General features: G+C 42.6%; 1 protein-coding gene across 3 annotated transcripts in view; it reads left to right on the top strand.

Annotated features, from left to right (window-relative positions):
* The window catches only part of ARL15 (ADP ribosylation factor like GTPase 15), a 223,163-nt gene that overhangs the window by 23,744 nt on the left and 176,333 nt on the right, over window positions 1-23,086 (top strand). The window lies entirely within an intron of this gene.

Genomic DNA, 23,086 nt, shown 5'->3' on the forward strand with positions numbered 1-23,086 from the left:
ATGGGCAGAATTGCTGAGGGCGCACACAATCCCACTGTCCATGGTCAGCGACAAAGATGTTGAACAAGACCGATCCCAACACCAATCCCTGCGGGACACCACTCGTTACTGGAATCCAGTTGGACATGGAGCCATTGCCTGCAACTCTGTGGCCATCCAACCACTTCCGTATCCACTGGGTGGTCCATCCATCAAATCCATGTTGCTCCAGTTCAGATACATTGTCGAGCTGTGTGCAGGACAGAGTTGAACGCTTTGCACAAGTCCAGGTAGATGACATCAGCTGCTTTACCCCTGTCCATCCTTTCTGTAGTCCCATCATACAAGGCCACCAGATTGTTCAGGTATAAATTGCCCTTGGTGAAGCCGTGTTTGCTGTCACCATCCACCTCATTATTTTTCATGTGCAATAACATTGTTTCCAGGAGATTGCGCTCCATGATTTTGCCAGGCATGGAGATGAGACTACGAGGTCTGTAGTTCCCTAGGGATTTACAGCATAATAGAACTATTTCCTATTTGGTTAAGCTTCTAGGAGGAGGCAAGACCTATAGGGCTTTCAGTGGGAGAATGTTTTGTTGCTTAAATTTGAGAGTATGAGATTAACTCACTTTTTTATGCATAAGCATTAATATGGTAATGATGATTAAACTGTAAATCTAAGTGATTGTTTTTTGTTCAGATAATTCTTGCTTCGTATAAAATAAATCAAATGGTTTAGTGCCTTGCTGCATTTGAAGAGGTAAACAAAGTACAGATTTCAACCCAGTTAAGGTGTCCACTTTCTACTTACTGTTATTTGCAAGTTTCTGTTTAGACTTAATGTGTAGTCTAGAAAGTTTATCTTCTGTCAGGTTGGTTTGCTTTGGAGTTTATCCAAAAGGCACTTGATTAAGGAGTTTCTCATAGCTTTTACAAACCCATATTTCAATTGGGGGGGGGGGGGATTGTTTATATTAATGTAGGTGCAAAATTCATAATAAATTCTGTATCTTGTCCATCTGTATTGCATTCATGTAATAAATGAAGTAGAATGTCTATTTTAAATTTTCAGATGCCTTTATAAACCATAGTACATGGATTAAGAAACAGATCACCATCAGAATGTACCAAAATACTGTGTAGACGAGTATTTTCAGAAGACAGATTTTTCTTGAAAAACGAGTAGGTGCATATTTTGAAGGATAAGTTGAGTCAGATTGTCCTTGGTTCAGCTTTCGGTAACACTGTGTTGTTCATTAATAAAGCTGAGGGGTGGCAGTCAAAAAGGTTGTTAGATAAAGCAGTGAGTTAGATAAACCAGTGAATAAAAAGGCTGTTTTAACATGTGTGAAACAGATAGCTTTGGGATGCTTAAAAGTTAAGCATCTTTTTGTTGATCTTGTTGGAAGCTTTGATAGTGATCTCAAATGGAGGTTCTGACTGTGCTAGGAGAATTTTCACCAACACATCATGGGTATATGCAGATATTAGTGGGTTTCTAAGGAAAAATATGCATTTATTTTAGAAGTCATGGTCCAGATGTTATTTGATCTTCAGACAGTTCTTGTTAACTTTCATTACTTAGTGTTATGTTAACATAACATTGGATTACAGAATTGGCACAGGTTTTCTAGGTTTTTTCTTTATCTGCAGTTCAATGATATGGTCCTACTTACCAACTATATTTGGTTTGAAAATTTAACATCTGTTAGAATTTTAGTACTTTTTCATGGAGGACAGCTTCTTGATTTTCCTCACCAATTTTGGATTTCCCCTGTGAACTGAAGGGGCGAATAGCAGTATGTGGCAAAGAATGTAATTTTCAGTGCTGTCACTATCAAAATGCCAAAGCTGATCTACGTCAAATCTAGCCGAGTCAGTGTGTTTAAGAGACAATGTACAGCTGGTTTTGGAATCTCCCAATTTTTAAATGCCTGTATACAGTCTCTGAGCAGCAGTTCTAAACTGTTTTATGTGGTGGAATTAATGTTTGACTGCTGCATTTTTCAGGAAAGTTAATGTGAATTCCATTGCTTAAGACAGATCCCAGCAAACAACCAGAAGGGAATGAAGTTCAAGAGGAAAGAGAAGAAGCAGCAAGTTTTTTTACCATACAATTAAAATAGATTGTGTTGTTATCTATTTATTATTATATAGATATTATTATAGTATTTAATTGAGTTGCATCTTTATATAAAATAAAGCTCAAGCATGGAAGAGTCAGTTGCTTTTGTGCGGTGTCACGCGACAAGTATCTTGATAATTTGAGCACATTTTTTGTCTTAGAAGTACCTCTGTAATGTGAAAGTACCTCTGTACCTCTGTAAATGTGATAGAAAATATGTTTTTAGAACTCTGTGTCATACACGTTTTTTTCAAAAAGCCTGAAAGTGGAACGGTGGTTTAATAAAATTAAATACATTTTACAGTGATCATGAGATTGAGATAATTTAAACAAACATCTCTGTGTGGTGAGGACTTCACAGTTGTGATGTGGTATTTTTGAGGGTTGGTTGGTCTTGGTGTGGTTTTTGGAACTACTGCTTTTTTGGTTTTCTTTCTCCCCAAGGCTTGTTTTAATCTTCTCTTACAGAAATATAGCATATAAGTTGTACTTCAAAATGTATTTCTTGTGGTGAAATACAGGATTATTCTAGTGTATGACCTTCTACTTGGTCAGCCAACAATATTAATAAATGAAATTAAAAGCAATTATGTATGGGGTCAGAGAGGTCCTATGGTAGTTTGTATCCAATGAGTGTCTGCATCTGTAGTACCTTCTGTGCTGTAAAAATCTTCAGACTCATTTTGGCTCCTTATCCAGGTTTCTCAGAATGTGGTATGAAATAAAAATGATCAGCTTTAACAGTTTGTGTCCTCAGGTCTCAGGAAATAGGTGTAAATCTGCCTTTGTGCTGGTTGATTTCTGTGCTGGTTGATTTCTTTTAATGCTGTCTGTGATCTTCTATGCTCACTCCTTGTGGACGAGGGTGTTCCACTTATACTTTTCATCTCCTGCTCCGCTTTGGCTGGACTCTTATTTTGGTTTTGACAGGAACCCAACTACATTTGCCTTCAGAAATGTGTGTAAAGGAGAAGCATGGATTTTATTGAAGACTAACCTGAGTAATTAGGCTTGCTTCAGGCTCTAAAAGACCTATTACATAATCATGAGAGACCGCATATGTGTATGCTGGAAGCTTCTTTGTAAGATAGTGTGAGAGGGTGTGCTGTCCTTGCGTAACTAGCTTGAAGATAAGGAGCCACCTGAATGTAAACTGTAGCTTCTTGAGGTAGGTGTCACTTCAAGTAGGTGTCCAAAGCGTAAGCAAACCTTAATTAAATTTCAGTGCAGTGCTGCTGTAATTAAGCCAGAAAAGGGTCCTTAGGTGGTCTCAGTGCCTAGTCCTATGTCTTTCAATGGTGATTATTTCTTTCTATAGTTCAACATTCCCCTTGTATTTCTTTTGCTTAAACATTAAAACCAACTGTTTCATGAGGAAACAATAAGGATGGCTTTATTTTTGTTGGGGAAATCCAGGTTGAAGGTTCTGAATTGCCACACAGTGTGAATTGGAGGATATAAGTACCGGGGCCCTCCCTTTTTTAGCAGAAGCCTTTTTAAAGCTTTACACAAAGGGATCTACAAAACATGAACTAAACTTTTTTTCCTAAATGGCTAAACAGGATGTAGATACAAATAATAATTCAATACAAACTTATTTTGGTGGAGCTTTCTCACACAGAGCTTCTTGTATGTTGAGAAATGTAGTTTCCTTTTAGAAACAGCCCTTTCATTAGTTTCCGGACACTGCTTAAGATGAATTCATGCCATTTAAAACAAACAAACAAAAAGAATTAAAACCACTCATTCCAAGGTGTAATTTCTTTGTTAACAGTCATGTGTCAACAGTATTTTTCTTTTTTATATTTGATAGTTTTGAAATCATTGTTCTTAATCAAAAACTGTTAAGATTTTTCATTAACACTTAACAAAATCTTCAGAATTATTGAGCAAGAAGCTGATCAAGTACTGGAGTAAAGACTTCTGATGCTTACCATGTTAATGAAAGAACCGTGTAGGTTCTATCTTTTTAGAACATTCCTATTCTGCAGGTGAACTGCAAGTCTATTGAGCATTCTCCTTGCAAAATTGCATGCCTGTCTGTGGTAACAAATACCACCTTATAACTTGAAAGCTATTTTTTTTGTTTTGTTTTGTTTAAATGTGCCTGCTGAGTAGTCAGTCCCTCTTGCTGACATGCACATTCTGTATCGCAACAGGGAAATACTTCTTGAAGTTTGCTGGTGACAGGCGGGATACACCAGTCCCAGAGAAGAAAAAGGGTTTTGGGGCAGGAGTTAGCAGGGCTTATTGACAGGGCTTTAAACTAGTTAGGAAGGGGGGAGGGGATTTTACTGGGCCTGTTGGGGACAAGCCCAAGAGGAACATGCTAGGGATTGAAGGATGGCGGGCTAAGGAGGACTATCAATCTCTTGTTTCACTTGTGGGAAAGGATAGCTCTTTAGACCCTGTCCCGCAGGGGAAAAAGGGTACTAGGACTGGCTCCCTGAAATGCCTGTACACCAATGCACGCAGCATGGGGAATAAACAGGAGGAGTTAGAAGTCTGTGTGCGGGCTAAAGGTTATGATCTAGTGGCGATTACAGAGACATGGTGGGACAGTTCACATGACTGGAATGTGGTCATGGATGGCTATGTCCTTTTTAGGAAAGATAGGTCAGCGAAGCGAGGTGGTGGAGTTGCTCTTTACCTGAGAGAGCAACTAGAATGTATTGAGTTCTGTCCGGGGTCGGATGAGGAGCAAGTGGAATGTCTGTGGGTACGAATCAAGGGGCAGACTGGCACGGGTGATACAGTTGTGGGGGTCTATTACAGACCTCCTGATCAGGATGAAGGAGTTGATGAGGCTTTCTACAGGCAACTGGAAGTAGCCTCGCGACTACATGCCTTAGTCGTCGTGGGGGACTTTAACTACCCCGATATTTGCTGGAAGACTCACACAGCCAGTCATTCACAGTCTAGGAGGTTCCTCGAGTGCATTGATGATAATTTCTTAATGCAAATGGTGGACGTACCAACTAGGAGAGCAGCGCTGCTAGATTTAGTACTCGCCAACAAGGAGGGTTTGGTCGAAGTGGTGACGGTCAATGGCAGCCTTGGCTGCAGTGACCATGAGATGGTGGAGTTTAGGATCCTGTGTGGGAGGAATAGAATACCTAGCAAAGCCACAGTTCTGGATTTCCGAAGGGCCAACTTTGGCCTCTTCAGTCAACTGCTAAGGGAAGTCTCATGGGAAAGTGTACTAGGTGGTAAAGGGGCTCAAGATAGTTGGTTAGCATTCAAGGACCGCTTCTTCCAAGCTCAGGATCGGAGCGTCCCAATGAGTAGGAAGTCAAGTAAGGGATCTAGGAGACCGGCGTGGTTAAACAAGGAGCTGCTGGGCAAACTCAAGTGGAAAAGGAGAATCTATGGATTATGGAAGGAGGGGCTGGCCGCTTGGGAGGAATATAGGACAGTTGTTAGAGGATGTAGGGAGGCAATTAGGACAGCTAAGGCCTCCTTGGAACTCAATCTTGCAAGTCGGGTTAAAGACAATAGAAAGGGCTTCTTCAAATACATAGCAAATAAAACTAACACAAGAGGCAATATAGGCCCACTGCTGAACGAAGTGGGTACCCTGGAGACAGAGGATATAAAGAAGGCAGAGGTGCTGAATGCCTTCTTTGCCTCTGTCTTTACTCCTGCAGACTCTCGCCGAGGGCCCCGGATTTCTATAGCCCCAGAAGGAGTCAGGACAAAGGAGGAGTTTGCTTTGGTAGATGAGGATTGGGTTAGGGATCAGCTATGCAATCTGGACATCTGTAAATCGATGGGTCCGGATGGAATGCACCCACGGGTGCTGAGGGAGCTGGCGGAGGTCGTTGCTAGGCCACTCTCCATCATCTTTGGTAAGTCATGGGAAACGGGCGAGGTGCCTGAGGATTGGCGGATGGCAAAGGTCACACCAATCTATAAGAAGGGCAAGAAGGAGGACCCGGGTAATTATAGACCGGTCAGCCTTACCTCCATCCCTGGAAAGGTGATGGAACAACTTATTCTTGACTCCATCACTAGGCATATCAAGGATGAGGGGGTCATTAAGAACAGCCAACATGGTTTTATGAGGGGGAAGTCATGAATAATATTTTCATCAATGACCTGGATGAGGGAACTGAGTGCACCCTCAGCAAGTTTGCTGATGACACAAAACTGGGAGGAGTGGCTGACACACCAGAGGACTGTGCTGCCATTCAGCGAGACCTGGACAGGCTGGAGAGTTGGGCGGGGAGAAACTTGATGAAATTTAACAAGGGCAAGTGTAGAGTCTTGCATCTGGGGAAGAACAACCCCATGTACCAGTACAGGTTGGGGGTTGACCTGCTGGAAAGTAGTGAAGGGGAAAGGGACCTGGGGGTCCTGGTGGATAGGAGGATGACCATGAGCCAGCAATGTGCTCTTGCGGCCAAGAAGGCAAATGGCATCTTAGGGTGCATTAGAAAGGGAGTGGTTAGTAGGTCAAGAGAGGTTCTCCTCCCCCTCTACTCAGCCTTGGTGAGGCCGCATCTGGAATATTGCGTCCAGTTCTGGGCCCCTCTGTTCAAGAAGGACAGGGAATTGCTTGAAGGAGTCCAGCGCAGAGCCACAAAGATGATTAAGGGAGTGGAACATCTCCCTTATGAGGAGAGGCTGAGGGAGCTGGGTCTCTTTAGCTTGGAGAAGAGGAGACTGAGGGGTGACCTCATCAATGTTTACAAATATGTAAAGGGTAGGTGTCAGGATGATGGAGCTAGGCTGTTTTCAGTGATATCCAGTGATAGGACAAGGGGCAATGGGTGTAAACTGGAGCATAGGAAGTTCCACGTTCACATCAGGAAGAACGTCTTTACTGTAAGAGTGACAGAGCACTGGAACAGGTTGCCCAGGGGGGTTGTGGAGTCTCCTACACTGGAGATATTCAAGGCCCGCCTGGACAAGTTCCTGTGTGATGTACTGTAGGTTACCCTGCTCTTGCAGGGGGGTTGGACTAGATGATCTTTTTAGGTCCCTTCCAACCCTTGGGATTCTGTGATTCTGTGAAGCTACCATAGACAGCGATTTAAGGGCAATGGCAGAATGTGAAACCATTTCTAATTCTAGCTGTGTGCTTGACTATTTAATCTTTGTCTTAGAGTGGCTGTCCTACCTTGAGGGCAAGTCACGGTTGATGTAACCTGAAGGAAAAAGTAGAACCTGAGATCGGCTGTCACAGAAGAGTTGGAAATACATTTGTATGAAGGCCAGAAAGAAATGATTATCAGTCTGGTTGGTATTATGCTATTACTTTTTGTTCAGCCTAGCTTTGAATCACTGGGGTGTTCAGACTTAAAACACATTGGAAGTGAATTTGAGCTTGGTTTTGTTTATTTGTTCTTTTTTTTTTGTCAGCAGAATAGTTTGTGTCAAGTTGTTTCTCACTTTGAGTAGTGTTACCACACAAGAGTCATTGTATGTTTTTATTCTTTTGTATTACATAAGCTTTATATTCTCTAAAGTTAACTAGCTTTTCTTTTTTAACTAACTAGTTAAAGTTACCTAATGCTTCTTTTTTCCACCCATTTTGCTCAAATTTTTTAAATTTGAGATCGTTCTCACAGCAATACTATGCTTGGCTAACCATATAGGTTTGCAAATTTCCTGTCTAATTCCTTCTTCCATGGACAATCTTGTCTCAGCAGAAGTGGTTTCTCCATCTAGTCAGGACTAGTTCGTAACATCTGCCTCTTTCATGTCTGAATATTGCTGAGGGGAGCCAGATCACCTTTTTTGTAAGTGCTCACAGGGGCTTTGTGCTTTGCCTTTTACATTTGCTTTGTTTGGTGTTAGGGATGTACGTATTTGCTTTTGCTTCCTCCTGGCTTCATGTGGCCCTCCTCACTGGCCGAGCATGAGAGACTGAAAAGTCATTGATCAGAGTAAGTGCTACTGAGGAACAACTGAGACATTGGTGTATTAGTAGCAATGTTCTCGGGCTAAAGCCAAAACACAGCCCTGCACCAGCTACTAGGAAGGGGAATAATAGTAACTGTTACAGCTAAACCCAGGACACATGTTCCTGGCTCAGCTTCTGCTTCACTTAGTCTCTTGCATCGATGACATAATATGTATCAGATTTGTACTTATTGAGCTGTGTCTAAATGGAAAAGGTCTCTTGTTATACAAGCTAAGCTGTTTTGTCTGTGAATCAAAGTCATTCTGCACTACTGCCCGTCTGCTGTGTATATATAGGGACATTTGGGGAGGATTCTGAGACCAAGGAGGTATATGTAATGTTCATCCAGAGTGCACTTCTCCTTCTTTTGCCTGTTCTATGGTGGCTTCTTTTAGTTGTTACAAATTTAATGCTTATTGTCTCAAGTCTAGGATCTGTGACATGTAAGCAGCAATTCCTATGAGGTTTCCTAATGTTCTCCTCTCCCTAGAATCATAGAATAGTTAAGGTTAGAATGGAACTTAAGATCATCTAGTTCCAACCCCCCTGCCATGGGCAGGGACACCTCACACTAAACCATGTCACCCAAGGCTTCATCCAACCTGGCCTTGAACACCACTGGGGATGGAGCATTCACAACTTCTTTGGGCAACCCATTCCAGTGCCTCACCACCCTCACAGTAAAGAGCTTCCTCCTTATATCTAACCTAAATCTCCCCTGTTTTAACGTGTTACCCCTTGTCCTATCACTACAGTCCCTGATGAAGAGTCCCTCCCCAGCATCCTTATAGGCCCCCTTCAGACACTGGAAGGCTGCTATGAGGTCCCCACGCAGCCGTCTCTTCTCCAGGCTCAACAGCCCCAACTTCCTCAGCCTGTCTTCATACGGGAGGTGCTCCAGTCCCCTGATCATCCTCGTGGCCCTCCTCTGGACTTGTTCCAGCAGTTCCATGTCCTTTTTATGTTGAGGACACCAGAACTGCACACAATACTCCAAGTGGGGTCTCAGGAGAGCAGAGTAGAGGGGCAGGATCACCTTCTTCAACCTGCTGGTCACACTCCTTTTGATGCAGCCCAGGATACGGTTGTATTTCTGGGCTGCGAGCGCACACTGCCGGCTCATGTTCATTTTCTCATCGACCAACACCCCCAAGTCCTTCTCCATAGGGCTCCCCTGATTCTCTTCTCTGCCCAACCTGTAGCTGTGCCTGGGATTGCTCCTACCCAGGTGTAGGACCTTGCACTTGGAATGTTTAAACTTCATGAGATTGGCATCAGCCCACCTCACAAGCGTGTCGAGGTCCCTCTGGATGGCATCCCTTCCCTCCAGCGTATCAATCGAACCACACAGCTTGGTGTCATCGGCATCTCTATACCTTTTTATTTCTTTATTTTGTTATTTTTTTGCTAATGGTTCCTTTTAAAGTTCTCTGTGGCTCCTTAGTTTTCTTTTTGTACTGTTTCCTGACTGAGAAAGTTGTTCTTCAAAAATTTGTTCTGGTATGGGCAAGCTCAAAACACTGGCAGTTTCACCTCATTATTTTCTGGGGAAATGCTGGTTTTCTGGCTTAGAAGTTTTTATACTGTCAATCTTTAATCTACTATGGGGAGCTTGGAGATGACTTGCAGCTTACAGTGTGTGCAGGGGATGGCAGAGCAGGATAAAGTATATGTTCAAGGTTGTTTGACATAGTCCATCTCAGATCTTTACTTGGATATCTGCTCTTGTGGAAGGTGGAAATTAGTGACTCAACAGTAATCCTGCCTAGTCCTGTGTTCACACTGAAAGTGGGAAGAGTCAGCACAATGCTTAATCTTTAGTTTACCAGCAGTGTTTTTTACCTTATAATCAAATTGTGCTGAATACTCTCATGCTGCTGTCTGAAGTTCCTGTGAGCTCTTATTCACAGCTTTTCAAATGTGCAGTTTGGTTTTCTTCGATCTATAGTGAGTAAGATTAAGGCTGTGGTTCTCAGTAGCTGATAATGTGCATCCTCAGAGAAACTTTACGTTAAATCTGATAATTATTGTAGCTTTATATTAAAAAGACAAAAAAAGGATTGGGGGAATTTGTGTTTCAGCTATTTATCTGGTCATCTGTGGGATTTGGAGAAGGTGCTTTGGTTAGTTTTATGGTAGCCTTTTCTGAAGTACTGGGGGGGAATGTGGCAAATGGGGGACAGTGGTCTCAGTGTTACCTGATCTCAGTTTCACATGACTGGAGTGGACTGGTAGATCTGTGTTCAAGAAGATGCTTCTTTCGGAGGCCAGACTGTCCAGGTTTGTTGCTTTGTTTCCAGTCTGTTGGGAGGTGGACTACCCACTGAGCAATGTGTTTTATCTACCCTGCCCTAAATGAAAAGCTTGAGTGTTGTCAGTTTGTGGCACTGGATTGAGTCTCCTGATGGCTGAAGTAATTCAGTGTAATTGAAGTCTTAGGGTCTGATTTTTAGTAATATTTGAATAGAATTAAAGGTATCCAGGTTAATGCGTTGGAATACTTATGATGGTTTCCATCTTTTAGCTATAGCATAACTGCACTTTGTTTGGGGAATGAATTTTTACCAGAAGTAGTGATGGTATTTGTTGTAAGCAAACTACTCAGCTGAACACGATCTGTTTTTCTGCCTGACCTCCAGTCATTATTTTAGCTAATGCTTGTGCGTTGCTAATTTGACTGTTTCATACCACGTATTGTTAAATTGCTGTCTGCTTCAGTTGTCTTGTTGCTCACTGTGTGCGCTGCATGACTGGTCACAAAAAAACACATTCTACAGGGCTAGTCCATGAAGATTGAATGCTTCTAAACCATGTGGATGTTGACTGAGGGCTTGACTTGCTACAGTTGCAAAGCAGTCTTTGTGTATTAAAACTGAGAAGAGATTGCCATTCACAGTGTGTGTGGTTTCATGTAAAACTGCTGAGAAAAATCCTGCTAAATTTGGGAAAGTGAGTAGAAACCACTGATTTCCTATGCGAGAAATGCTTGTGATTGCCTTCTCCTTTCCAGGAGTGTGGGTTTGAATACTAGAGACTGTGTGGTCCTTTGCCCTTAGTTTCCAAGTCGACATTCAACTATTAAATCTGTTATTAGTTTCTTTTTCCTGATGTTTTCAAGCTTCTTCCATAAGTTCATGGAGAATTTAAAAGAACCAAGATTATGTGTTCTCTTCGATACTGTAACTGTGCTTCGTAACAGAATTTATCACAAAAAATTGCAGACTTAGCTGGTCTTTTGTATGTGTCATTCTTCAAATAGTCCTCTTCATCCTGTGGCACTGTCTAGCAAGGACTTAGACTGCCAATGGTTAGTTTGCTTATCTTTAACTGCTAGTAGCAGCTTGTTTCTTCCAGGTCAGGAGACTGAGAAACAGCTGCAGTTTCTGGATGTAGGTGTAAATGTTCACTCCCTTGTCCTGAAGTGCCTGAGCTGTTGCAATCTAAGGGTAGAAAATTGTTCCCTGGATAATATAAGTACTTAATTAACTGCTGTGAATTACGCGTGTTTTAAATCTTCCTTGATATTGTTGAATCTGTTGACTGACAGACTCTGGGCATAAAAATTAAAATGTTATTTCATCTTTCAGCAGATACTAAATGATTAGATACACAGAAGTTGAACAGACTGTGGCATAAGTTACAATATCAATATACTATTTGAAAACCGTAATTTAGTATGGGAAGTGGGCTCTTGTAGATGACATTGAATTGAGTGTTATAAAAACATGGTCTGGCATAGTCTTGGTATGTAAACAAATTCAGTTGTAAATCAGTTCACTTGTCTAAACTGTTGTCCTGGGTTGAGCAGCAGCAGTCATTCTTCTCCTTCTTAGGAGCTAGTGCAGTGCTGTGTTTTGATCTTTTGGCCTTGGAACAGTGGTGATAACGCCGATGTTTTCAGTTGCTGCTCGAATGTTTGGTCTGGCCAAGGACTTTCTGAGCCTCATGCTCTGCCAGGGAGGAGGGGAGGCCGGGAGGAAGCAGAGACAGGACACCTGACCCAAACTAGCCAAAGAGGTATTCCATACCACAGCACGTCATGCCCAGGATGTAACTTGGAGTGACCCGGAAGGGGGTAGAGGGACTGCAGGGTTGGAGGAGGTATCGGTCGGTGCTCGGCTGGGGGGAGTGGGGCGACTTATTGGTCGGCTGGTGTTAAGGTGTTGTATTCTTTCCTCTTGTTATTTCTTTTAGCATTATTATTATTGGTGGTAGCAGTAGTGATTTGTGTTATACCTTAGTTACTGAACTGTTCTTATCTCAGCCCGTGGGAGTTGCATTCTTTTTGATTCTCCTCTCCGTCCCTCCAGGAGCAGGGGGAGGGCAAGAAGTGGGGGGAGTGAGTGAACGAGGTTTGTGGTTGGGTTTAAACCACGACAACTGTACACAAAGAGATTTCCTAGATAGTGCTTCAATGCAGAAAGTTAATGAAACCCCCCAATTGGGTATGTTGCAATTAAAAAGAGAACAAATTAGCTGGGTTCTGAAGGAGAAATCTGAAAATGAAGTGCCTCGTGTCTTATTGAATTTGAAATAACTGACTAGTGCAGCATGAATGCACGCTGAGTGAAATAATTACATGTGGAGGCCAGAACCATGGGGCTGTGTGTGTGCACATCTGTGTGTACACGAAGTATTTCAAGGATGTTAGTTTAACATGCAAACTGAGAAGTGACAAAACTATGACAATTCAGGAAAGCAGATTGCTGTCACTAGATAAAGCTTACTAGCCATGCATTTTCTTTAGAAAAAGGAAACATGGATGCCAAAAATGTGATGACAGTGATACACTTAGATAAATAACTGGTGCTCCTTTAAAGCATGACATAAGTCTTTTCCCATCTCTTGTCTAAAAATGCTATGGAAACAAAATACCTTCAGCTCTCTTTGAAAACAAAAAGCTTGTCAATTTTTAAATGTCTCTGAATATCTGGTTTCAGAGGCCACTGCAGAATCTGGGACCCTCTTCTTAGAGTAGTGATGTTACAGAGGAAAATGAATAACTTTTGTAGAGGTGATAAAGCAGATGCTCCTGGATCATCTTTTTCAAAAACCAGGGAGACAGCAGATCTCAGATTTTTATATTTTTTTTTTCCTTTAATAAATGTTGCACATTTTTTTTTTGTAGTGGAACATTATGCTGCAATATAGTTCTGGAGTTAAAAATTTACTAGCATTTTAAGGATTAAACATTTATACAGGTATTCAAAAAATATTTGCATTGAACAGCAAACATTTTTAGAGAAGACATTAAACTTCAGGTTTTCACAATGTAACCTACAAATGGTATTTTATAGTCCTGTACATGTATACTTCAACTCTCCTTTGTACATTTGGCAGCCACCGTCAGGCGTAGAAACTTATTCAGAAATTAGTGTTTTGCTCTTCCTGCTAAAACAGAATCGGCCTTTGTGAAACTCATCCCTGTTTAGTATTCACTAGTTCTGAAGATTCTGTCCTAGGAAAGAAGCCAGTATGACAAAAAAAGAGATAATCTCACCTCTTCTTTGACAGATGCAAGTACTGGTAAACACTGCTCAGTTTTTACACATAATCAGTCATCGCTTTCTGGTTATGATCCAATGCAGAAAATGCAGAATAACTTTTACAGCAGTATCTTTATAAGTGGCAGCTATATATGTGATGTTCTGATACCAATGTCAAAACACTACCTTGCCAATGTGCTAACATCTGATTGCTTCTTGTTCAGTAACGTCTGTATCTATATGGTCATATATACCTTTTATCTGCCTGGAATGGCTGCCCAGCTTAGCTGCTAAAACATAGCTTGAGTACTGGTGTATTTGCTTGAGTACAAGGTCAGACAGTTTAGCTTAAAGCACTGTCTTTGATGCTTTACACAGTGGTCTCTTTCCAGGGAATCAGGTCAGATTCTTCACATATTCCATTCCATTGATTCTGATGTGTGAGTGGCATTCTCCATCAGAAGATGCATATATCAGACTCTTCCAAACTATTGGAAATTTTCTATGCCATTTTAGAAACAGGAGTTGTTCACAGGAGATGTTAGAATTGTCTGGTGGCAAAGACAAGCTAGCCTAGATTGGGAAATGTACAACCAAGTTAATCCTGCCTAATTTGCCTTCTGTGTTACATGTGTGTTTTGTGTAGTCTTTAATTACTTGTATTTGCTTTGTTTTCCCTCTTCCTTTCCCCATAGGACCCATGAGTCATTCATTGCACAGGATGGGTGGTGGTAATTTAATTAGCTGCTGTTAACAGTTTTGGAGAAAAACAGAGGTGGTGTTGCCTCATGTTCTTTTCTGCTTCTTGAACACTTTTCTGAAGGTAGAATTGGAACACAGAAACGGCCATATTGGGTCAGTCCAAATACGTCTCTTGACCAACAACATGTTTTACAATAGCTGTAAACAAATGCCTGTGGAGGAGTAAGAACAGGAAAAGTGTATGTGCAACTGTTACCTGATACCTTACAAGTTTCCAACTCTTTTAAGGGCAGGCAGTTCTGAGTTAGTTGTGGTTTGTGTCCTTATTAAGTAGATTTTAATCTCTGAATATGTCGTTTCTTTGTGAAGTCAGGCAGAATCCAGACCTCCTTTGTCAATGAGCTGCTGGTTCTTTAAGTGAACTACCAGTTACATGATGAACCGTGTCTTGTCCTTTCTGAAGCTATCTCGGATGAACTTAATTCAGCGTCTCTTAATTCTTGTACTGGGAGGGGCAGTGTGCAGTTACTTGGTACCACCACTCTTTAGAACCTACTTAAAGCGTTGCAAATTTGTCAGACCTCTCAAAAATTCTCTTTTCCAGAATGAAAAACCCAAGACTGCTTAGATTGCTTCTTGAAGAAAAAGTTATTCCATATTTTGATAATCTTTTTTGCTCTTGTATGAAGGTTTTCCAGTTCTGTTACCCTTTTGCGATAAGGGGAATAAAAAAATAGTGTTCAGTGTAAGTATGGTTAGATTGAGACATAGATTTATACAATGTTGTGATGATGTTCTTGTCCTTCGAACACTCGATTTATTTTTTTGAGAGCTATCAAGAACCAAACTTTCGTTTTCCTGAGACTATCATAACCCAAAATCTTTTTCCTGAGTAATATAATGGTCAGCTTAAACCCCATCAGCTTATTAGGATGTCACCTACCGTTCTCCTGTCTGTTTAGTCTTACAGTGTTCCTCCATGAATCTTTAGTCTGTACTATTTTGAACAACTGGATGTTTACTGCTCACCTTAGCCACAGGAAATCCATAACAGATCCTTGAGAAATCTTGAAAGTGGCCTTCCTCCATTGCAGGAATTGACCATTTACTCTTACGCTTTGTGACACTTAGTCAATTACTTGTCCGTAGAAGGCTGTTCTTTTTCTGTCATGACCGATTGTTTTTTGTGTTTGAAGGATTTTGTGGAAATCTTTCTTGTGGGTCTTTCTGTGGCAATCATGGCTACTCTGTCTGGGTACTTCACAAATGCTGAATTTTATTTATTTGTATGTCTGTGAAGTTGTAAAATTTCTTCAGTTACGGAACAAAGCACTGAGTAGCTAAAGTCTAAACTGTGTAATAACTCACTGTCAATTTCAAGACTTATATTTCCCTTTTTTCCTCCAGAATTAATACCCCCCCCCCCCCCACCCCGGAGTTCTTAGCCTCATAGAATGTACCATTAATTCCCTGTATGGATCCGTAACATTTACTGTAACAGTGACTAGTTCTTCCCTAAATCACACTCGAGTGTTGCGTGTTGGATGTCTAAAATAGCATCTGTCTTTGAAACATTTAAGTGTTCTGATAGAGCCACTCTGTGGCAGAAGCAGTGGTAGAATTACATTTACCAAGCTAGCAGCCTTCTCCTTGTAATGAGAAATTCACTTGCCTTATTCAGATTTCTGCTACAGGTACTGTTTCAGAGTCTTCAGATCTGTAGGACAGATGTCTTTTTAAAGACAGCTGTATTTGCTCTGATTTGTCCTGTGTGGGTTAAGGATTGTTGCACTGCCATTGCCTTCACTATCAAAAGGCTTAAGAAGGGCAAGTTAACATCATTACCAGACATGCTTCTTTGTCACCTCAGGTCTGAAGTTAGTGTTCATGACACCAGCTGGTCCTCTGGCACCATCCAGCATAGTACAGTGTGCCAAGAGTTCAGGCAAGGCCAGAAATGCACACGTTAATCGGAATGATGACGTACTGACAAAATGCAGCAGTGGGACAGCAAACCATTTTTAAATCTTATTTACTGACTGTATTTGTTTACTCTGCCCAGGATTTGTGTGCATATGTTGGTGCTGTCTAAATGATTTGTGCTCTTGCATTTTGAACTACACATCTCCATCTTCTCAGAGAATTGAAAAAAAATATTATTTTATTGAAATTTCTGGAGAAGAAAGTAAAATAGAATGTATAACAGGAAAGAGGATGGAAAATTCTTGTTTTCCCATTGTTTTATTGTAGTGGAAAAGCTGGGCTTGGAAAGAGGTGGGTTGTGCACATGGATTTTTATTCATATCTGGAGTAGAACTGGATTTGCTCATGTTGTCCTGATGTCCTCAAAATGAGGTCTTGTGCTCCCCAACATTTGTTGGCAGTCAACACATGCTGGGGTGTGCCCTAAAGGCTATGGTAGCCCAGCCAGACAAAAGGTTTCTTCCCAATACAATCTTGCAGCTGCAGGACAGCAATAAGACTGAACATAGAGCATATAATTGTCAATAGATAGTAAAATAAAGTAGATAGTTGTCTGATCTACTGCTTCTGTACCGCAGGAAGGAGGGAGGCACAGAGAGGAAAAGGGAATGGGCAGAAGGAAGAAGGGAAGTGGAGGTTTCATTCAACCAGTGGCCATCCTCTTATGCTTTTCACCTTGGTATTTTCTCAGGGGGAATCTAAAAAGATTTTTGGGGTTTTTTATTAATATGGTAGAGTACATGAAGACTTGTACTGTTCAGTATTGCCCTATGTATTATCACATGCACAGGTGGAGTTCCTAATTGGTGTATTTAGAGTATCTGAAAACTTATTTAGCTAGGAAATCAAAAATCAAAGGAAGAAAAGAGTAAGGGAAGGGAAAAATAGGTGAGTAGCTCTAGAGAGCATATGTGATAGACTTTATTTGTAGGAATGATCATGCGCATGCATCTATATATTTGTACAAGTCTCTCCTCCCCTCCAAGTTGCGAGTTACCTGGGATAATCTTTTCATTGGCAAAAGAGAACTTTCTACAAAGGGTAGCTTTTAGTATAGGTCACATAGCTAATAGTACAACAGGAAAAAGAAGGAAGCTAAATTTTATTTCTCATTTTCTCTTCTAGTAGTACGCATTTTCTCAGTAACATCTCTTTTCTCCCAGGCTGTGATGGATGCAGATTAGATACTATACCTTAGCATGGATGGAGCTGGTTGGCTGCTGATTAGGGGTTGATCAGTTACTGTTCCTGGATGTTGGACACTGCAGAGTCTTGAAGCCAATAACCAGATGATTGTTCCAGAGACTGAAAATCTGTCTAGCAGTTTCTAGTGTGAGTCAGGAATATAGTGCCAAGTAACTGGTAGACCTTAAAGAAAAGCCTCTTTTAGTTATCAGCAGTTAGACTGGTTGTGTGGTAGTCATTCCTCTTTGTGAGCTTTCCTCAACTGTTGAGGGTTTATCTGTTATGGAAATTCTACATTGTGTTTTATCAAAGTTACTCTGAAGGGTTGGTATTTATGCAGTCCCTTTCCACTTTTAGTAAAATGAGACTCCTGCAATTAACAGCCATCTCAGAAACTAGTAGCTTTCTCATATCCCCTTCTCTTGACTGCTGCAGAGCATGCTTGTTAGCTGACTGTACTCTCTGAACCTTCTCTCACTCCTAAGGAGATTGGAGGATTAACAGCTGTTTCATATGCCACTTCTCATCCAAAGAACTTTGTACATGTTACAAGTTTTAATCAGTTTACTTACATAAGAATTCAGTCTTCCATTACTGAAGTTCCGTAATCCCTGGCCTGAAGACTAGACACAGCAGACCTTTTCAAAAGCAAACATCATGGTTCTGCTAATGAGTTGGGTGGCTTGAGGAAACCCTCACATGCCCTGCGCTGTTTTGTGAGAACTGTGATGTACCTCTTACTGCTGCACTGGCAATTTAGTTTGCTAATATAGGGGCTCTGCTATCATTCCACATGCCAGCAGCACATCTGCTTCCTGTTTTCTTTGATAAAGGTGAATGCAGGTCTTCTCATTTTTACTCCACCTTTGATAAGTTCTGTGGTCTATGGAACTGATTTTTTTTTTCCATATATTTAAAACAACAAACTTAGGTTTTGATCCAAAAAACTTGTATGTTTTGTGTCCAGTGCTGGTTTTACTGAATTTGAGTTTTATACTGACTGCAGGTGGAGCAGCACTGAGCTCTGGCACGTGACTTTTTGTTGTTGCCTCCTGCAGTTCTTTTTGTGCTTCTGATGAGCGCTCATAACCAGCAGTGTAATGGTACTTAATGAAGGCCCCTCCTCCCAGTCTTCAGAACAGTGAAAGATGATACCATGCAGACTTGTGGATCCAAATTAGTAGGTTTTTAAAACTTTTATGTGTTTTTCTTCTATGACAGTGAGTTTCTGTTCACCTATTAGATTAACAGGCAAGACTGATGAAAGGTTAAAGAGCTCACTAGACCTTCAGTTTTCATTGAAGCTTGACAGCACTGTAGACAGTCTTACACCACAGTTAAGGCTGGAAAAATCAGTCTGATTTCCTGCTCAGACAGAATCGGCAAGGAGGTCAGACCCATGTGGCTTAGAGCTTTATGCAGTCTATCTAGATAATGTCCAAGAATACAAGACCACACAATGCTTCAGAGCAACCTGCACCGCTGCTGCACTGTTCCGGTAAGGAGAAAGGTTTCCTTCGATCTCCAGTCTCAATTTGTCTTGTTTCAGCTTGTGCCTGTTGTCTGTCATCCAGCCACCATAACAAAGCCTGGCTCTGTCTTGTCAGTGACCTACCTGCCTGTAGGAAGGAGAAGGCAGCTCTAAGGTGCCCCAAGGCCTTCTGTTCTCCAGGCTGAAGCAGCCTCATCCCTTCAGTTCCCTTTGCCAGGAAGATGCTCCAGTCCCTGAGCTGGTGGGTGTCTGCTGGGCTCACTCCACTTCAGCAGTGTCCTGGAGTCCAGTCCAGAGGACTTAGTATCTTACGTAGGTGTGGTCTAAGAAGTGCTAAGCCAAGGTGGATCATCACTTCCCTCCATCTCCTTGTGCTACTTTAGCTCTGGATGCTGCTGGCTTTGCTGCTGGCAGCCCCAGGTGCAACTCACTCTTCCCCAGGGCCCCAAGGATTTTTCTGCAGAGTTGCTGCCAGGGGCAGCAGTGTCTAGTCTGGACCCCTGCCTGGGGTTCTGACTTTCTCCTTGCTGAACTACAAGGCCCTGTTCCTCCACCATGCCTCTGGATGGCAGCTCTGCTTTCCAGCACATACCCCCAGTTAGGTGTCAGCTGCAAACTTGATAGGAGTGATTCCTCCCAGGTCACTGATAAAGTTACTAGGCAGAATGGGTCACAGGTAAGGCCCCTTAGTTCGCTCTGTTACTGTGGTCATGGTAGAGCGTGAGTACTATCTCTAAGCCAATTATCCACCCGATTTTTACCCATCTGTTTGGCTGAGCAGACTGTAATGTTTTTCCTCTTACAGAGGTCTTGCTCTGTGACTTTTCCAAAGACCAGAATCAGACTGGTCAGCCTGTAGTTTCCTGGCTAGTTTTTGAAGATGGAATGACATTGGCATTTTTGCACTTTATTGGGATCTCCCCCATCTTGGTCACCATTGAGATCAGCTAGTACCATCTTGGAGTGCAGCCCATCTGTGGGTCACAGTCTCTCGTGTAACCTCTGACTGTTCTCACACGCTGCTGGAAATCCTCCTCGTGGACAGTCTGTGGGTAAGGTGATCTTTTTGGCACAGTAGTGAGGACAGCAGTTTTTCTAAAGGGGAGCAGGGTTAGTGTATTAAACTTGTGCAGCAAAAGAAGGTAAAGCACAGCCAAAAGGCAAACTTCTCTCAAGTAAGATCTCCTAAAACGTGACATTTTTTGTTTATTTTCTTACCACTTTTACATTCTCTCAACATTGTTCCAGTCTTTCATTAAAGAGAGTACCTTAACATGACTGAAGTGTTAAGTGGTTCAGGTACTTACGATACCCTGTTGTCCGGTTTAAATACCCAAATGGCAAGTCAGTAGTTACTGGATCATTACTACTTCTTTAACTTCTTGGGAGGAAATGTTTGTGTCCTTATTTTTGCTGTTTTCTCATATTGACAGGTAAGACCCAAGAGACCAGGTAAGCTTTAGAGGACGTTAGTAAAACTTGCCCACATACCTTCTGTGTTAATAAAGCGCAAAGTGCTTCCTCTGGTATATACAGTATATAGCTTGTATGGTTGTCTTCAATCACCTCAACATCCCACTGCGTTAAACTGCATTTCTGTAGTTGACTTCAGAATTCTCCGTGTTACAATGCGGCTTTGAGCTATGGCTCTGTTCTGTTGCGAAGAGCCGGGAGACAACTTTGTTAAAATTTACTTAAGAACTAATAGATCAAACTGCTGCTTTGGAGGTTTAAAAAGCGGTGCACTGTCCGGCGCACTCCAGCAGGGTACAGAGGGGGTTCAGCAAGTGAGTCTTCTAAGCAGCCTTTGTGGAAATACCATCTCAGCCTTCCAGAAGGGCAGTCCCATTTTTGTGGCAGACCACGGACACTGCAGTTCACAAGTCTTACCACTTCAAGGTATTTTCAGAGACGTTTATTTTTAAAGCCTTACAACCCCCAAACAGCCAACACAAACCCAACCAACCAAAACCGAAAACAACCACTGCACCGAACAAACAGCCCTCCAGTCCTCACAGACTAAACAAAAGCACTTTTTATCGCGAACCTACGTTCTCTAGTGTGTTGCTCCATCCCTTTGGTGTGCGTTACGAGTATCCTCCGTGCGGTGCTGCTCGGCGCGGGTCTCGATGCCGGCCTTGGAGGGTGGTCTCGCCGCGGTTCACCCCGCGCCGCCGCAGGGCAGCACTCGGCGGGACGGCTGGCGCGGTGCCGCTGCGGCCCACGGGGGGGCGCCAGTGGGCCAGGCCTGGCTGCGGCGGCGGCAGGAGGGCAGCGCTGCGCGCTGCGCTGCGGTGACACCGGGAAGCGGCGAGTCAGTCCGTGCTGCCGGGGCTGTCGGTCTGGCTGTCGCCGCGTGAGGCTGAGCTTTGCCCCTGCACACCGCGGGGTTGGTGTCGGCAGCCCGGGTGCAGCGGGGCTGCTGCTGGAAAGCATGGGGAGCTGTAGTTCGGGGTAGCTCTGCTTGCTTGCAGATTTCTTAAGCTGTAGTCTAAGAAACGGAAAACTCATTCCTATTGCGGATGAACAGATTTCAGACCCCTGCTAGTGATGGATGAGTTCTGGTGTAAAGAGGAGAGACTGCAACAGGTTTAGGAAGGTGGATTCTGAAGCTGGAGGAGGGAGCGGGAGAGAAAACTGCATTTGTTTGGGGATTTTTATCCACTGTTTTCTCTAGTGTTACGGTGCCTTCAGTACTGTACAGAGCAATCTGCTAGCCAAGTGATTTGTGCATATCTGAAGCAGTTACTAAAAGACCTTGTGGTCTGAGGTATGGGAAGCTGGAGGGAGCGAGGAACAAAGGTGGGAAGCAGCTGTACCTGTAAGTTAAGGAGAGCAGGGACAGCTAAGCAACTGTCTGTGCGAGAGTACAGGGGGCCTGTGGGACTGGGGTGGCTCACCAGCATCTGGCAACATTGCAGAGCATGGGAGCCAGCTTGGAGTAGTTCACTTGGGGCACATAAAATGGTTCAGTGTAGCTCTTCCTGAAAACCAGGCACTTTCTGCACGGTGGAGATTTTGGGTGTGTGGGTGCCTCAGCCTGACATTAGGGAATTGTGGTGGTAGCAATAAATTAACAGTGCATTAGAATTATGGCAGAGGGATGTAGAACCCAGGAACAGAAAGGCAACCATTCTGCCAGCGGCCCACAACATTTCTAGGCTTCTGTCCTGTGGGAAGCCGAGAGAACCACTTTCTGCAGTGCTGCTGCTCTGCAGGTAGGGGAATAACCCACAACCATCTTTCCCCTTGGCCAGCCTAGGGAGAAAAGGGAGGAAGGGGGATGCTAGGGAGGATATGCAGTGCTGTTTGTTTGTGGTTGCCTTACAGACGTGTGTAGCTCTTAGGCTTTGTATGGTTTGTCTTAGTTTTGCTGTGTTTGGGGTTTTTTATAGAACCAAACTGCCTGTGGGCATGTGAGTAATGCATAGTAGAGCTTTTGCTCCATGTGGCATTTGCATGGGAGATCAGAACATAAAAACTGCCATACTTTGTACCTGTGATTCAGCTGGGAGCATAATCTCCAGCATTCAGTCAAAACGTAACTCCCCTAGTGAACATGTAGAAAAACCTGCATGTTTGCAAGGGTTTTGTGCAGTGTCTTAGTTAGTTAGAGACTGGTTTAAACATTTCATATTCCTTCCACTTGTCTGGGTTTTTTCCAGTGTTGCAGCTCTCTGAGTGTGCTTGCTGCTGTGTAAATGGCTAGAGCCTTGATTTTTCTCAGTTACTGAATTCTCTAATATCTTACAATGGTGGGTTTTTTCTGTCTAAGTGTGTTTTGTGTGGGGAAAAATCCCACCTTTTGTGTGTGTTTGTTTTGAAGTGGATGCTTTTTTAGCTTGCTGAAGTAATTGATACTTCTTACTGTTTTCACAATTGCATCATCTCTGGATCATTGTGCCATTTTCCTTGGAGAAGGGACCTTATCTGTCTTTTGTTTTGCAATTATAGAGTGTTTGCAGAAGAGAAAGGGCAAAGTTGTCACTGTGGCTTTCCAAGGCAGGGTTGTTTATACACAGCTAATTCTTTGAAATAGGTGCAGGATTTTTGAGGCAAAGAGAAGTTGGCTTTGACACCTTTACTTCTGTGTTTGCCTTTCTGCCATTTCCATTATCTTGACTAAGCTATTAGGCACTCTGGAAAAAGACATGCCAGGAAGATAGATTTGTCTGGTTTGAAAAGAACCAACATAAATCCCTTCTGGTTAGACAGTTGTGTCA

Source organism: Lathamus discolor, chromosome Z, assembly GCF_037157495.1.
Source record: "Lathamus discolor isolate bLatDis1 chromosome Z, bLatDis1.hap1, whole genome shotgun sequence".
NCBI lineage: Eukaryota > Metazoa > Chordata > Aves > Psittaciformes > Psittacidae > Lathamus > Lathamus discolor.